Here is a 16,115-nt window from a genome sequence, read left to right on the forward strand (position 1 = left end):
CATAAACAAACGGAGTCACGTGACGTCCGGAGCTCTATTGATGAGAATGGAGGCCTTAGCCTTGAAGTCTACAGGAAACCTACACAGCAGATCAATATCTGCTGTTTGATTACCACCATCCACTGGAACATAAACTGGGGGTCATGAGAACCTTAAAGCACCAGGTTGAGGATGTTCCTTCCAACACAGAGGGAATCCGCCTCTGATGACCACACTATCTCATCATGCATTGCAGATATCTCAGCATGGATGAAAAAAACGGCAACTTGAACTCAACCTCTCCTTGTCATCCCAGCCAGTCCCTCTATACAACAAGAAATCAACATCCAGCTTGATTCAACCCAACTCAAACCCACAAAGTCTACCAGAAACTTGGGTGTCATGATAGATGACCAACTAACCTTCAAGGCTCATGTGTCCTCTGTTGCTCGGTCGTGTCGATTCGTCCTGTACAACATCAGGAAGATCAGACCCTTCCTGTTTGAACAAACAGCACAACTCCTGGTCCAGACTCTCGTAATATCAACTACTGCAACTCCTTACTGGAAGGCCTCCCCTCATGCACGCTCAAACCTCTGCAGATGATCCAGAATGCAGCAGCACGTCTGGTTTCCAACCAGTCAAAAGCAGCACACATCAGTTGTCAGATCACTTCACTGACTTCCAGTTGCTACCTGCTTAATTCAAAACTCTGACATTTGCATTGAAAACGACAATGAAAACAGCTCCCTCCTACCTGAACTGTCATTCCGGTCTACTCTCCCTCCTGCTCACTACGCTCAGCCAGCAAAAGACTCTTGATCCAACCACCAGAACAGGGCCGGTCCTTACTTCTCCGGTGGTGGAGCAAGTTTCCAAACTGTGTTCAATCTGCAGAGTCTCTCTCAGTCTTTAAGGAAAGACTAAAAACAACGTCTGCACTGCCTGTAGACACCACAGTCCTATTATCACACATGAACTTGTTTTATGGCTCTGATCCGGGTTGTTTTCTCCTGACTAGATCCTTGCTTGTGTTGTGTCTACTCTCAGATGTACCTCCCTTTGGATAAAAGCGTGTGCTGAATGAAACTGTAGAATTATAGGAAAGGAGAATGAGCGTTCTCAGATTAGGAAAGCACCGAGGAACTGTAGCCTGGGCCTTCATCAAAACTACAGAAAGATCTGGGAAACACAACACCTAAACAAACAGCGAAGAAAGCAGGAGGAACAACGCAGTCATACGTAGCTGGAATCTTCAAAAACTCAGGAGGATTTTCTCCAAACATAACATCCCGGTGCACTTCAGACTTCAATATGTACATAATTCTCCTCAGTTTTTTGGTGTTAAGTGCCATTATAGTGCCAGTCCAGTTGTTTAAAGACAGTTTTAAGCGAGGACTGAATCGTTTTTCCTTGAGAAAAGTTTGAAAAACATTTTAATGGACTGTTTTCCAAGGAAAAAAATGTGAGAAATTCATCTGACAATACAACGTCCAACAGAGACACTGGCATGGAATTATTAATTTGCATATCTAAGTAAATAGACAATATTCTAAAAAGAGATTTTGAACAACAAATAATTCTCAAATTGGCTATTAGAAGGATAACTAAGGAGAGTGAGATCTACATGGAACAGATCCTTGATGAATGAATATAACTACTATGCCATTCACTGTACCTATTTTTGATGAGCAAACTGCACAAGAACTGCAAAAATATCTTTTAAATTCAGATTCAGATTCCGAAAACTTTATTTGTCCCCAGGGGGCAATTTAAAAAGGCACGTAGAGCAGGCAGTGCAACAATGATGCAATAAATAAATAGGGATAAATATGTATAGAAATCTAGAACAAGTAATATATGAATAAAAATAAAAAATAGGGAAATAAGATTAAAAAAAACACAGCTTAGTAACATACACAGTGCGAATATGAATGAAATGTAGGTGCAGTGCAGTCCTACTTTTGCATTATGACATTTTCAAGGGATTTTTACAAAAGATTTTTCAATGCTAGGCCATTAACGTAATAACTTACTACATTATTGGTAAGTTATTGGATTTAATACATTTATAACGGCCACATTTATTAGATTAACGTAACTGTAATGACGTAACTGGTTGCTACTATTATCCTACTATTATCATGACCGAGATGACTGAGAGTCTGCACAGACTTGATAAAGCACACATATCCAACTAAGTCTATTAAAACAGAACATACATGTTCACATTCTACCTGTAGGGGGATGAAGTGCCAACCTGGCAACCCGCTACGTGAAGATAAGCAGTACCACTCTCCTCCTTTCCAGACCTTTCCATCCTCCACGTCTCCGAAACGGCACAGCGAACTGTTCTGAGGTAAGGAAACTTCACAAATTCTCGTTTTTCTGTCACCTGTGACTCATTTACTTGCGAGTGTAAACCTTAAACATGACCAACATTAGCTGCGTGTCCTCGAGCGACTGGAAAGCAAAAACTCTCAAGTTCGCAGTGTCACATTCAGTGTAATATCGTGTTACCAGGTCAGCCGTGTTGTAGGGTCGGGTTAGAATAAGCCAGTAATGGGATATTTTTAATTATTTTTAGGCAAACTACTCGTAAAAACGGCACCGCTGGCTGCTTTAGTGGACTGCACATCACAGCTGCGAACAATTGTGGAGACTTGTTAGCGTCTATGAGAGTAAAACTGAATATAAAGGAGGTTTAATTGAGTTAAATGCACGTATAATATGTGCCGTTTGCTCTCTTGTAGCATAATAAAGATGATTTATGCCTGCATTACAAGTTGGTGGACTCAGACTGTTGGTGCCACGTGTGTCTGCCTCACAGGGAGTCCTGCAGGGAGGAAAGTTTAAGAAGTTAATTCAGATTCAGGGTGTTCTTATTCCTTTGAGTGTTGCTTTTACTGACTTTGGTTAAAAAAAAAAAAAAAAAGAAGTTCAAACTTAATTGAAATTGATATTTATTGGATAGTTGATCATTAGGAGGAAAAAGTATTTATATTTTATGGTCAGTAAATGCAAAAATTGTGACAATTTTAGGCCTTTAGACAGACGCATTTAGACACAAACACATTTAAAGACATTTACTTGAAATTATTTAAATTTTATTCATATGAAATAGGTTTTGCTTTAGAAATTAAAGTGTTTCTAGCAGTTTTCATTACTATTTGTCACACTGCATGATAACATTTCACATTTTTCTCAGGACAATGCACATTTTACATTTTCTGCTTATGCTTTTTCTACTTTTTGAAAATGTATATTTTAGGACATGTTTTTCTGCTTATTTAAAAATATATATTTTTAAAACTTTTTTAACTTAAGTTTATATTTTTTATGACATATTTTCTACTTATTTTAAAATATTTTTAAGACATTTTTTCATTTTTTTAAACTTATGTTTGTATTTTTAGGGCACTTTTTTTTTTTTTTTTTTTTACAAAATTTAAAATATTTGTATGACATGTTTTTCTGCTTATGTTTCTTTTTTACGACACGTTTTTCTGTTTGTGTTTATATTTTGAGGCCATGTTTGTTACTTTTATTTATATTTTTGGGCATATTTTTCAGCTAATTTTTTATTTATTCTTAAGACATGTCTTTCTATTTATGTTTATGAATTATTTTTCTACTTATGTTTATATTTTAAAGCCATATTTTTCTACTTATGTTTATATTTGTAGGCCATATTTTTCTTCATATTTTGTATATTTTTAAGACATATTTTGTACCTCTGTTTATATTTTTATTTCATATTTTTTACTACTATTTCCAAGTTTGTTTGTTTTTACTTTTGTTTATTTGTTTAGGCAATTTTTCTAAAGTTATGTTTATATATTTAAGACATATTTTGTACCTCTGTTCATATTTTATTTAATATTTTTCTGCTACTATTTCTAAGTTTTGTTTCTTTTTACTTTTGTTTATTTATTTAGGTAATTTTTCTAACGTTATGTTTGTATTTTTAAGACATATTTTGTACTTCTGTTTATATTTTTAAAGACACATTTTTGTGCTTATGTTTGTCTACGTATTTTTTGCACTGCTTTGACTCTGAGTGGGAACAAATGCAGTGTAAGCAATGCCCACTCAGGGATCCATAAAACTATTGAGCTTTCTACATACAACCTGTATTTTACCTTTATGCCCTGCTTCTTCCATATGTTTGCGTTCAGGTAAACACACTAAACTCCTTTTTGGACAAATCTTCCTCTTCTTCTGTACTTCCAGGCGTAGGGTTTGTGTCTATTGTTGTGTACATGCCTCCTCTCCCAGTCCAGCCCAGTGCTCCATACTGGGTGTGCATGCAGGCTGAGGAGGCAGATCAGAGCAGTGGTGTTGCCCATTCTACCCTGAGCTGCAGCGTAGCTCTGAGGTGGAAGAGATCCCTGCTACAAAGAAAAAACAAACATATGTCCTGAACACAGCGTCTGCCAGCCCTCTAACAGCACCCTGTCTTTAAAGAGTTCGTATTTTTACACTTTGAAACCAGCAGAGACGAGGCGAGTGTGTGTCAGAGTGAGAAATATTTCATGCCAGCTCGTCCTGCTTCTGTCGTGTCCTGAAAGCAGGCAAAACATTCATCATTAATGATTAACTCACACATGAGGGGGCGGCGGCCTAGAAATGCTAGAAATGCCAGATGGTACAGAGCTGCTACTACTGTTGTGTTTTTTTCTGCTCAATAGGGTCCAGTGTGAGTCAAAGGCCAAAAGATGGCGCCCAACAGCAGGGAAGAAGATGACGTCAACTTCTCTTTTAATACTGTCTTCACTGGGGGTAAAAAAGAAGAAAAAATATGATAACAGTCACAAACGTAGATCATCAACTTCACCTGACCTGGTATTTTTAGAATACAGATGTTCATTTAGCTAAAAAAAATCTAAAGTATAAACACATACAATGTTATATATATATATATACTAAAAGGAAAACATAGAGTTGTATTTTTTATTTCTTGTAAGCTTTGAGACACTGGGAAGAAGATATGAAATTATCTTACCTGTTATTATATTAAATTATGCAAAATGGTTTCTTGCATGTTTTCACTTTGTATGATTTGATTTTGTGTATTAAAACCTCTGAAGCACAAAACCCCAAAAGAGGTTTGTAATTATGAGGTTTGTTAGTTCTTTAAAAAAAAAACCAAAAACAAAAGTACAACATTTACCAGAGCTACAAACTGTAGAAACACAAAGAATCACCTGATTTTCAACTTTCCAATCGTCCTTGAACTATTCATCTCTAAATTTATATATTCTGTGTGAAGATTGTTGTACATTTTGATTTCATTTTTATTTATAAAACTTTGTATTGCAGTGAAACAATAATTATAGTAAACACATCTTTTACTGTGTAAATACTTCATGTAACATGATAGGAAAGTATTGTTGCAGCAGGAACGTGTAACTGATGCAGATTGTATATGAATTTAATGAAGCATATTTCACTTTTATGTTATCTTGAACTTATTTCAGTCTTTCAGTACTGTGAATCATAATATTCTCATGTTGTACCGATACACAAGAATGCCATTAATAAAAACTGTTTTTAAATAGTGCTGATTTACTGCACCCTGCTGAAAATCTGTAGCATAAACAGGGATGTGCTGAAGCTCAACAGATCATAATGTAGTTACAGGTCCTACTGCTGTTCAATGCATGGAGGTCATTTTCTCCTTAGATGGCAAAGACAATACCAAGATCCAGTTTCACTAAAATATGTTAAGCCTGTGCTAATTTTAGGAAAGAATGCAGTAATAAATCTGACACAACATTACAACCACTGACAGCTGAGGGGAGCCACTTTGATGATCTTGTTTCAAAGCTAGGAAACCTTGAGTCCTGCATTCATGTGGATGTTGCTTTGACATGCACCACACGCCTCATAAAAACACTTCCTACAGCTGTGGTCTCCCCAGATCTGAATATGTTAAAGTGTCTACAGCATGTAAGGCTGTAAGACCTCATCTATAACCTACCAGACCTGAAGGATCCATCGCCAACATCTCAACAGATCCTGTGTTCCAGTGGTTCACAGCTGTTTTATCGGGCAAGAGGTTTGAACATAGTGGCTAATCGGCGTCTTTAAAGGCTTCAAAAATCGCCCCTCTTGTTGTGGAAGTTAAGCGAGGATGAGGAGGCAGACACAGAGAGACACACTAGAGACTCAGATGACTTGGGTTGCGACTGAGGTGTACAAATATCAGTTGAAGTGACACCAGCAGAGCAGCAGTTCATGCAAGCATCACTTCTGAGGATTGTCTCTGATCTTCAGGTATACATTGTAGATGGGAGAAGGGTCACATTTAGACTATGTGCTTAGTGACATCAGAATAGACAGCATCTAACCTTGACCAGAGCAGAGTCCTGGTATATCTTCCTTCTACAGAGTCTGCCAGTCAGAAGGCCATATTAGGGTGAGACGAGGTCTGAACCTGAAGACGGGCTTGAGCCCGCAGAGGTTAAAGTGGACCAAAAGTGGTAACCTGCTCCAACAGGTAGGACAATTAGAGATGTCAGCTGAATCTGCAAATGAAATACCTTTGAAAGGGGGCAGAGTAATTTTCCTTCACACTCTAAACCCAGGCTACCTGAACTGTGCACCACGTTTCCATGGAAACAAACAATGTCACTTGCTGACCAGTGTTTAAATGTTAACAGTCAGTGAAAGCTGCTGGAACGAAGAGACAATATAGCTCACAAGTTGTGTTTTAGAATAGAATAGAAGGTTGTTATTGTCAATATCTAAAAATATCCAAGACGTCCAGAGGAACCGAAGACATTTCTCTTATGCCTTTGTATTAGTGCCATACATTTTTAAAAAAGGAGGTAAATAAAATATAGCTAAAGTAAAATAGATAAAAGATCAACCTATGAACTGGTGGTAGTGGAATATGTAACAGCTTTTTGAGGTGATAGTAGTGCAAATATTGCATCAGCTTGTTGAGATGTACATTAATGCAAATGGTTCTGCTAACAACACAGCAGAACAAGCAAATGAGAAAAGAGAGTACAAACGTGGCTCATTTTATCAACATATATACTCAAAATAAATGACTATTTGTCAAATGATCAATAATCTTTTTGCACAGCTGTTGTCAGCTAAATTAAGAGTGGGTGAACTTTACAGACCAGTGTAAATAAAAATACCTAAAAGTTAACGTAGCAAATGAGATCAGATGAATAATTTCCACCTTGAGTTATCTTTGCATAACAAGCCCCAGGCCCCTAAAACAGTGGAGCAGCTAAAATAAATCATTAATTTCATTGTGTACACCTGTGATTTTCCAATGGTGGCATGCCAGAAAGTTTTCTTTTTCAAAGGGCCGTGCTTGTGCTCGTGCCAGTTTCTGAATCTATGACTAGTAGGACAGAGGTGAGAAATAAAAGAGGCTACAAAGTTATATGGCTCAAGATTGCATATTAACACAAGGATGGTGAATGACCGAAAGAACTGACTGTTTGACTGACATGTACCCCAAGCTGCAAAATGTATTTGTAAAAATGAATAGCTGGCTTAATAAGATTTAAAAATACTGAAATTAAGAGTTGATTCAGGTGCACAGTATGAAAATAAATCAAAATGGTTAATACATATCTGTGTAAAGCTGTATAAGTTTAAAGAAATGAATGCTCTTGCTCGTAATCAATGAATCTGAAGCAAATCTGCGAAAACTAAAACCAACTACATACATTCATTTCAAGAAACCTGGATAGAAAACAGATGCTTTAAGTTCCTTGTTGGCTGCAGCTTCCTAACACTTCTAAAGGATTGATTTTGAAATATGGGGCCAGTGAGGCCCATTTTCTGCTGAAGACCAGGCAGCTGCAGTCTCATTTGTGGCCACAGAAGGTCAGTGTTGGACCACAGCTTTCAGTGTTCCACCCTCTGTCCAGTTCCTTTCTTTCAACAGATTTCAACTGGAACAATTTCAATTCTATGAAAATAACACATCAGCTATCTGTGTTTTAAAAGTTATGTTCTGATGACTGATGCTACCTACATGCCAAACATGAAGAATGGCTCAAATGAGGGAAATTATTTTTAAATGTTGCTCTATTTTCACGTTCAATCAACAATCTCTAGGAAGAGGAGGGATTAGACATAGAGTCAAATGTCATGGATTGGATTCAAACCAATAAGTAATTTGTTACCGATTTACTTGACGATGAAATGTGAGATGCCACACATGTAAAGGTTGCCTAATCCCATGAAGAGCTTACAAACTATCTTAAAGCAGTACTACAATTAACTGACACACATTCATTTTGACATTTTCTTTGTATTAGAACACCTAAATATTACTCATGTATTGTTTATTGATAATAACCTGCAACTAGGACAAACTGGACTCAACTAAGGATGTTTTATAACCTTGCCAGCAAGTTGATTTCTCGCGATATTTGTGAGTTCACAAATCTCTCAAGAAACCATCTTGCTCCGCTCCCGCATTCACTGTTCGTACAGAGCCAAGTTGGCACGGGCCAATCACGCAGCAGTATTCGTGTGTGGGGCGGGATATCTGGGTGTGAAGATGACACCAAGTGCCAGTAGATCAAAACAAACATGGCAACGGAGGACAACGATCGTGTAGATGCTGCTATTAAGTCAGTTTTAGCTGAATCTCGTATCACTTCTTTGAAGGAAGAACAACAAGAGGCGCTTTGCGCATTTCTGGATGGTAAAGATGTTTGTGCTTTTTTACCTATGGGTTTTGGTAAGAGTTTAATCTACCAATTGGCTCCGCTCATTGTGAAGATCCCGCGATTGGCTAAAAACAAACCTGTCAGAGGCGGGACATACTGTTGCATTGTCCAATCCGTGCCTCTTTCCTCCGAACGGATTTACATGGAGCGGTCCCAGATTGATATTGTGGAGTACTATCAAGTACTACACAATTATTAATCTGGCTATTGCCAGGTTAGATGTTTTATGGCACCCATCCAGGTTGTTTTCCCCTGACTAGATGCTTGCTTTTGTTCTATCTACTCTCAGATGTACGTCACTTTAGATAAAAACATCTGCTAAATGAAACTGTAGAGTTGTAGGAAGGCTTTACACCAGATTGCAGAACCTGGCTGCAGAGATCTGATCCCATTCAGTGCCAACAGCATTAACAAGGTTCTACAGTGATGCTGAGTAATGAGGTTGGTGTCCAAGTCCATCCCAAAGGTGTCGGATGGTGTTGACGTGTGAGTTCTGTGGAGGCTGGTCAAAGATTGTGGACCTTTTTGCAGATGATGTGGTTCTGTTGGCTTCATCATACCGTGTCAGTCAGCGCGTTTGCAGCCAAACATCCAAGATGAAAGTCACCATCTCTAAGTCCAACATCAGTGGATTGCCCCATCTGGGTTTGGGGTATGTCGCTATCGAAAGCAAAGGAGTTTAAATATCTCAGTATCTTGTTCACAAGTGATGGGTTTGTGGGAGCCTGAGATGGACAGACAGAATGGTGTAGTTGTGTGGAATTTGTACCAGAATGTCAAAATGGAGAGGGAGCTAAGTTGGTGGGTAAGACTCTTGATTGGTGGTTACAGAAAGAATGAGATTACAGATAGAAGTGGCTGAAATGGTATTTTTCTGCAGGTTGGATGGGCTTATCCTTATAGATAGGATGAAGAACTTGGACATCTGGAGGGAGCTCCTAGTAGAGTCGCTGTTCCTTCGTGTGAATTGGAGCTGGGAGGCATCCTGAGTACCTTTCAATGGAGAGTTCCTGGGCTTGTCCAACCAGGAGGAGACCCAGGAGTCAAGCTAGAACTGGCTGGAGGTTTTACATATCTCATCTGTCTTGGGAATGCCTTAGGATCCCCAGGAGGACATCTGGAATGGTTTCCTTAGCATTCTGCCACCATAACCTGACCTCTGATTCATATATGTGCAGGTGTAGATATGTTTTGGGGATGGGGATGGATAGATGGATGGTTAAGTTCTTCCATACCAAAGCGGGAAAACCAATCCTGCAAGGATATTGTCAACTGTTGCCACAACATTGCAGGCCTTCTATGGCCCAAAATGTTCAGTTTGTTTCAATAAAACAAAGCCAAAACCACTTAAAGCAGCCACACTGAGCTTGTGGATATAAAAGAGCAGGTAGGAAGTCACACTTTGAAGGGACAAACCAACTGCTGTCACGACACAACATCCCAAAAATAAACACACACATAACCTCAAACACTCACGTACACATCTACAGTAGATTCACACCTCGTCACCAGCACTGCTCATCTGCATTGTTTTGGAAGATTACTCATACTGACGCATTCCCATGAATAACATCTTCTCCATCTGGACGAGGACAGATGCAGCTAAAGAAACCTGCCACCAGCTCTGCTGCTCACACACTCATCTGATGCTATATTTATATGGACCATAATGTTCCAACACTGACCCAGTTAAGACAACGCTCAGCCATGAAAACAGCATTTTATGATGTCGAACACGGAATAAGGTCTAGACTGCGTGTTGTTCTATTGCCATTAAAGCCCTTCTGAATTGCTGCTGCTTTTAGAAACAAACTACTGGTTAATTTGCTCTGTGCAGTCAAACATGCCACACATGCTCGGCCTTGTTTTTGTCATCGTGTCACTTTTCACAGTGCTGCTGTGGGGTCGAAGTAAAGGCTTTCTTCTGAAATGAGATACGCACACTTTCTTTTTAAAAAAGGCACCTTGTCTGACAAAATGATTGATGGGATATAATTAAACATTATGGCTTTTTTTTAAAGGACATCAGGTCACTTGCTGCTGCACTAAGCAACTTCTCATTCTGGCAGCTCCAAGGTGGAAATAATTTAATGCTGTCAGTGAACTGCACACGGTACACTCAGGTTTGACATCCATACAGTTCAAGAAAACAGGGGAAATAGGAACAAAACACTTTAAAAATGGCAAGTGTTCACCTTTCTCACCAGTGCTGAGGCAATTTAGATTGAGCATGCCAGTAGAGATTTCCAAAGACGGGCGCTAGTAATGTGATAATTTAGGGAACAGGCTGTATAGATAGATAGATAGATAGATAGATAGATAGATAGATAGATAGATAGATAGATAGATAGATAGATAGATAGATAGATCCCAAGGGGAATTCAAGACTATTTGAGAACTGTTGGAAGAGGTTACAAGAGGGAGCTCAACCACAAACTCTACCAAAGGAGCTGCTCAGGGATCAACAATTAGATCATGACAAACTTGCTTTTTTAAAGTAATTTAAGTATTGTTCATGTGCACTACTTGTTTGGACACTGACAAAATATTTTCCTAGAGTTCAGAGAGCCTCAAGGAACTCTGTTGATATTCAAGGAACTCTGCTTGCTTGGGTGAACTTTTATCACCTCAGTTCAGAGAAGTGGTTACTGGAGGTTCCTGGACAAACCTTATTAAAATTATCATTTCTTGTAAATTTAGGTGTCCAACTAACTGCCACTTAAAACCTGCATTTACTTTATGTTTTATTGATTTTATTTCTAAATTGCTGTTTCATTGTAGTTGTTGGTTGCAGGATTTCAACATGCATGTATACAATCTAATCATTTTACTTTAATTTGTAATAAAGGAATAAGAGGACTGAAAGCACTATAATGCTTTATTTTGATTGGATATGAAAAACATTTCAAAAGTTCAAACTTTTTGTAATATAACAATATGCATGTTACTATGCATATTCTGCTTGTGCTAGAAGTCTGGAGAAGTCAGTGTTGGTGGTATGGCATTGATGGCATTTTTAAACTGAAATAAGAAAAACTTTTTCAAAAAAATATTTTGGAGGTTTTTTTTTGGAGGGAATAAATTACAGAGCTTAATTTTGGAGATATTAATGCAAGTCTTAGAGACTGTTTGGGGGTCTTGTCTCTCTTTCAGCACCGGTGTTGATGTTGAATTTTCCTAAATGTTAAAAAAAATAAATAAAAAATAAACAAACAAAAAACCTGTTGTATGCAGGAACATCTACAACACTACCTAATATATTTTTTCAGTCGTGGACACAAGATATTGCACTTTAATAATAATAGTAATAGTTATAATAGTAAAGAGTTCAAAATGGAATCCTAAACCCCACAATTCAGTTCTTCAAAGAACTTTCCTGCAGGTTCCTTGAGTAATTTCCGCAGCAGGAATTCCTCAAGAACCATTTTAAAAGTTAAAAGGCAAAGACAAAGGTGAGGAACTTCAGAAATCTCCTTGAGAGAGAGCACCAAAAGGGTTAAACACTATTTGCACAAGACAAAGCTGTTTCCTGTTATATATGTTTTGCACATGGAGTCCTGGTGCACCAACGTATATTTTTTCTCCTCATATATAAATTGACACTTTGGGTAATTACAGGACTTAGAACTGTCACAGAGCTTAACAATCAGCCCAAGCATAAATCTGTTCTGTGCGTCATTACGGAGAAATGGCCGGTTGGCTCAGTGGGTTGAGTGCAACGTTACAATGTGAAAGTGATGGGTTTGATCCCTATGTAGGCTAATAAATGCTGCTTCTGTGCAGTGTCTGCCTCGCTCATTCCCATTTTCACAGCATGAAACATGCTGTGAAAATGGTGTTATCACCACGGCTATTCAGACAGGACTGGACCACAGTTCCCTTTCTCTGCTTGTATGTGTGCACCAGATATGTTATCTTATTGGTTCCGATTACCTTGTATGTTTGTCTGAGTTGGCAGCCAAGTTCTTTAAATTAACCCTCTGAATGCCCAAACCTGCCGTCAGGTCTGGAAGACGTGTTATAATTTTTAAAAACTGACAAAAATAACACTATTTATTGGAGCAAGACACTGTAAAAAACAAAACAAAACAAAAAAGAAAGAATAATCATCATTTCCAAACTGTCCTTCAACCAGTCATGTGTTAATTTGCAGGTTTCGTCTGGAAAATTAATCAAATCTATGATTAAAATGATCATCAGTTCTTTTATTAGGGACTCTAACCCTTACCTAATCTTAACACTAACTCTAAAATTCACAATGTTTGCTTAAATAAAATAAATAAATAACAAATTCTACACTCCTCGTCACAACTGAATAGCCATTAGTGACTCAGCTGCGCTCAACAGAGACTTTTTGGCTAAACTGGGCTGAATTGCAGTCATTGTTTACAGCAGCAAATATGAGGCAAGTATGGAAACAAATAAAAAGCAATCTATAGTAGGTACTACTTTTTGTCAATTTTTAAAAAAAATAAATAATCAAAGAAGCTCAACATCAGTTTTGATTTTTATAATTTATGAAATTACAAATTTGTCACGTTGCACAGAATACATTTGTGACTCATCTAAACTTCTAACATCTATTTCAAAAACAGTACAAGACTTTATGTTGAAATATGAGTTCAAAGTGTGGCTCAAATCTAACAGGAACAAATTTAAAAAAGCCCAAAAACTGCTTGGACATCAGAGGTTTTAAATATCTTGTTTGCTTTGTTATTAGATTGTTTCTGTCTCATTTCCCTATACCATTACATGGAATATGGTTGCTCAACCTTCAACACTAAAACATAAGCATAAGGCAACCAAAAGTTAGAAAAAGTCCAAATCTTTGCACAGCGTATTCCCTGAGAACTTTGAGTTTTGCACCATGGTCACATTTTGATGAAGCTTTAGAAACTTAAAGCATCAGTATTCATCAGACAATGTGCTTGCTGCATCATCAAACAGCACCGGAGAGCTGCATGTTGTAGCTCTGGAAAACCTCAAATATGATAGACCTACCAGTTCACAATGCGATTTGCAAGCCGAGCAGCTGAGAAACTGCTCCAGATTTGAGGGTAGCTTGAGCTTTATCTATGTCGTTTTCATTTGTTTTAATTTAATGTCAAGGAAAAGAAGGATAGTAAAGTTGCGGTGACTCTGGTAATGTTGACAAAATCCCAAAATCTGACTGACTTGGCCTCCTAACATTTACACTTTCTAAAATGTCTTTTCTTCTGTGTCTGTTGCAGTCTTCAAACACACCACATGCTTCTTTTTGTTGGCAGTCTTCACCATGTTTCTCTCTAAAGCATGTGAGCTTTCCACTGTTGTTGTTTTGTTAATTATCTACTACCTTATTCACTTTGCATCTTGATACCATCACCCCTACTTGAAAGCATCTTGTGGGTGAGAAGGGCACATTTCTGAGTCTGAATATAATGGTCAGAAGAAATGCAGGCTATACAGCTTAGCTTTGGTGTTAAGATAGAGTTAAATGCAAACGTAGCATTACAAACTGACTTCAGGTGTAGATGAACAACTACATTACTCTTCAAAAGTTTGGGGGTCACTTAGAAATGTCCTAAAAAAAAACAGTTATTTTTTTCAATGAAGATATCATTAAATGAATCAGAAATCCAGTCTAGACATTGTTAATGTGGTAAATGACTATTCTAGCTGGAAACGGCTGATTTTTATTGGAATATCTCCATAGGGGTACAGAGGAACATTTCCAGCAACCATCACTCCTGTGTTCTAATGCTACATTGTGTTAGCTTACGGTGTTGAAAGGCTCATTGATGATTAGAACACCCTTGTGTAATTATATTAGCACATGAATGAAAGAGTGAGTTTTCCTGGAAAACATGAAATTGTCTGGGTGACCCCAAACTTTAGAACGGTAGTGTATATCACTGCAAATGAAAGAATTCCTCAACACTGTGTTTGTGTACGGGAAGCACACTATACATAAATTAAGGTTAAAAATATCATACTTAAGCAGCCACTGATTCTAAACTTTGAATCACTCTGACATCAAAATAGCATCAATTCACACATTTACTCTTTACACTCATCAGAGATCCAGACAAATGACATAACAACATGTCAATCAGAACACGGGAGCTTCCAAAAACAACATGCTGTTGGCAGGTTCATCCAAAACTAAAAATATACGGCAACAAGTCCAAGTGGCATGACACCATCGTTTGTCTGTTCGCTGGTATCATTATGTCGTCTCAGCCTGATCACAGACTCACGGCCATAAGTCAGTCTGTTCTCTTGCATCATCTTCGGTTGGCTCAGACAAACATGAAGCCACTGCTTCACCACCTAAATGTACACAACTATTGATACCATTATTCCTGCTTTAATTTGGGATCGCAGTGTCTACGTATGGTTTGTTTCACTGCATTTTCGTTCAACCAATGCCATTTTCCAGCTCAAAAATGGCGATCCTGGTAGGTTAGGTTCACATTTCCTCACAGATTTAACATTGGTTGATGAGGTATTTCTGTGGGTTTACTTTTAAAAAGGCAACATACAACTGCACTGATGTCAGTCACACCGGTTGTATCTTTGTGGATCTTTTGTGACCCTGGCAACTGGAGGAGCAGCTCCATTAGCACAGTAACTGCCCAGTTACGTTGCTACAGATGTAAACAGCAGGTCTAGAGCCAGACACAGTGTTCTAGATTTTTAAAAACATGAGTAGCACCTGATGCACAGTGGCTTGGTGGTTAGCACTTTCGCCTTGCAACTCCCTGGTTCATGTCCCGGCCTTCTGGGATCTTTCTGCATGGAGTTTGCATGTTCTCCCTGTGCATACATGGGTTTTCTCCGGGTACTCCGGCTTCCTCCTGCAGTAAAAAAAAATATGCTGAGGTTAATTGATTTTTCTAAATTGCCCGTAGGTGTCAATGTGATTGTTTGTCTCTATATGTAGCCCTGTGATTGACTGGTGACCTGTCCAGGGTGTCCTCTGTCTTTGTCCCAAGCCAGCTGGGATAGGATCCAGCACCCCACGTGATCTTAATGAGGATTGAGTGTTGTATAGCTAATGGATGGATGGATGGAGTAGCACTTGACAAAATAGTCTGCAAAAGTGTGTGTAGTATCTGAGAAAATAGCTGGGAGACACTGCACTATATATATATATATATATATATATATATATATATATACAGTGCCTTGTGAAAGTATTCGGCCCCCTTGAACTTTTCAACCTTTCGCCACATTTCAGGCTTCAAACATAAAGATATAAAATTTTATTTTTTTGTCAAGAATCAACAACAAGTGGGACACAATCGTGAAGTGGAACGAAATTTATTGGATATTTTAAACTTTTTTAACAAATAAAAACCTGAAAAGTGGGGCGTGCAATATTGTTTGGCCCCCTTGCATTAATACTTTGTAGCGCCACCTTTTGCTGCAATTACAGCTGCA

At 38.1% G+C, this 16,115-nt stretch overlaps 1 long non-coding RNA gene across 1 annotated transcript; it reads left to right on the top strand.

The window, feature by feature from the left end:
* The first annotated feature begins 2,207 nt into the window (after positions 1–2,207).
* LOC110954291 (uncharacterized) lies at positions 2,208–5,539 on the top strand. The gene is made up of 2 exons (XR_002595917.2): positions 2,208–2,338; positions 4,671–5,539. It is a non-coding gene; the product is annotated as an uncharacterized LOC110954291 (long non-coding RNA).
* Positions 5,540–16,115: the final 10,576 nt, after the last annotated feature.

The sequence above is a fragment of the Acanthochromis polyacanthus genome, chromosome 5 (assembly GCF_021347895.1).
Source record: "Acanthochromis polyacanthus isolate Apoly-LR-REF ecotype Palm Island chromosome 5, KAUST_Apoly_ChrSc, whole genome shotgun sequence".
Lineage (NCBI taxonomy): Eukaryota > Metazoa > Chordata > Actinopteri > Pomacentridae > Acanthochromis > Acanthochromis polyacanthus.